The 1,825-nt window shown below is 40.4% G+C and overlaps 1 long non-coding RNA gene across 1 annotated transcript; it reads right to left on the bottom strand.

Moving 5' to 3' along the window:
* Positions 1-412: 412 nt before the first annotated feature.
* Positions 413-1,425, bottom strand: LOC125523958. The gene is made up of 3 exons (XR_007290485.1): positions 1,364-1,425; positions 916-1,251; positions 413-615 (listed from the first exon to the last, which is right to left on the bottom strand). It is a non-coding gene; the product is annotated as an uncharacterized LOC125523958 (long non-coding RNA).
* Between the last annotated feature and the right edge of the window lie 400 nt (positions 1,426-1,825).

Genomic DNA, 1,825 nt, shown 5'->3' with positions numbered 1-1,825 from the left:
GCGACAATGGTGTCTACATCTATTGTACGTGGTCAGGGCATACTAAAACTCCCATACTCAAATCCTTCACAACCAAGAGAGACAGTAGTTAATAAATCTGACATCCACGTTATTGCGAATTATTTTCTAAAACATTCTGAGTACAACTAAGTCGAATGTACATGCAGCAAACCCAAATCATATTGGTCTTGTTCCCATACAAAGCATCACATCTGCAGCCCATGCAAAAACTGCAGGAATAGAAACGAAGTAACCAAAACGATGTTCAGTAGATGTGGGGAACTCAGTTTCTTTTTCTCAAGCAGTCAACTTTTCCTCGTTGAATGGAGGAGGCACTCAGTGAGCAGCATTTGCTGGGAGGTTGTGAGCACTTTGTTAGATAAGTGTGTCTCATCGTTAAACTGTATCGCTGGAGCCGAGTATGGAGCGCGGATACCGTTCCAGTGGATATATACGCACACATTATTTCCCGGTTGGAGACAAAGCAAACATATGCGAGAGTTCCTTTGTGTTGACGTTAATATCAATGCAGAGAATAACTGCTATATTACCCAACAATGCCATGATTACTCCTAGTTGATAGCACCAATTATTTCACACGCCATTCTATTTAACCTAAAGTTGTCAAAAAATGGCATTGAAATTTAGTAGTTGTCAATTGTAACACACAATTGACAGAAAATCAATTCCCATACTTATAGAAAGTGCAACAGCAACGACACTCAATGCTTTAGTAGTTGTCACGTGCCATTGCTTTTACAAACCAATTGCCCGCAAAAACATTCAGATTTACGACATAAACCGTCAATACTCTAATTGTTGACAGAGAGCTTCGTTGTCAAGTGTTTCACAATATAACTATCTAACTGAAAGAGGATAAGAAGAAGAAAGTTCATCAAAAGTCAATTCTCTTACCTACAACGGCCAGGACATGCTAGCTTGGCAAGGTACTTCCTTGAACAGGAGATTGTGGCAGAGCAGCAACAAAAGAAATCAAGAAAAGATATTAATCCTGCCATATAGGGTCCCTGGCATGTTTTACCCATACAAAAATTGATTTAGGAGTGGTTTAACCAGCGGCATGTTGACAACTGACATTAGGCTCCTTCATGTTTATGTTTGTTTAGACAACAGGTTTCTTATTTTATAAACTCACCTGATGAGCATAGTTATGCCCCGACCGATCTCGGGCATCCATAGGTTGTACTGTAGGTGAGAAGATTCTAGATTGAATCCCTTGAGTGCACGACACTATCCGAAGGGGTGATTGAAAACAAATTGAACCCGAATCTGAAGTTAATGTGGATTCAAGTATAAACCAGAAGGTAAATAAATTCAGAACAAAAATTGTGGGAAAACGAACCTGATCCAGAGGAGGAAAATAATCTTGACGCAATAAGCTCCTTGATTACACGGGATCCATGCCTAGACTTGGTTTTGAGAGAGGTGGATTTGTTTTTCAACTGGGGGAGGGATAGAGTACAGATTAGAGTAAGCGAAGGTGGAGAAGGTAGATATTTTAGGGCTTCCTTGTACAACCGTGAAAGGATCTTTTCTGTTTCTTCTACACCCATGAAAAGATTATGGGCCTTCTGATCAATTGTTCTTCTACCCATTAACAAACTAACTAAAGCACCATGATTTGAAAAAATAGAACTATCTAATCACCATTGCAAAGCCAAAGAATAGTAGTATTGACCCAGTTCCTTGCCAAACCCAAGTTCATGTGTGCGGGAGAGGAGATTCTGCCCACTAACATGGCAATCCAGTGGCACTCCACCTAGCACACCCGCAAATCCATTACACGGTCTGTGAGAGAACTTCA

Source organism: Triticum urartu, chromosome 7 (assembly GCF_003073215.2).
Source record: "Triticum urartu cultivar G1812 chromosome 7, Tu2.1, whole genome shotgun sequence".
NCBI lineage: Eukaryota > Viridiplantae > Streptophyta > Magnoliopsida > Poales > Poaceae > Triticum > Triticum urartu.
Note: the sequence above shows the minus strand (reverse complement) of the source record. Positions and strands in the feature narration are given on the sequence as shown.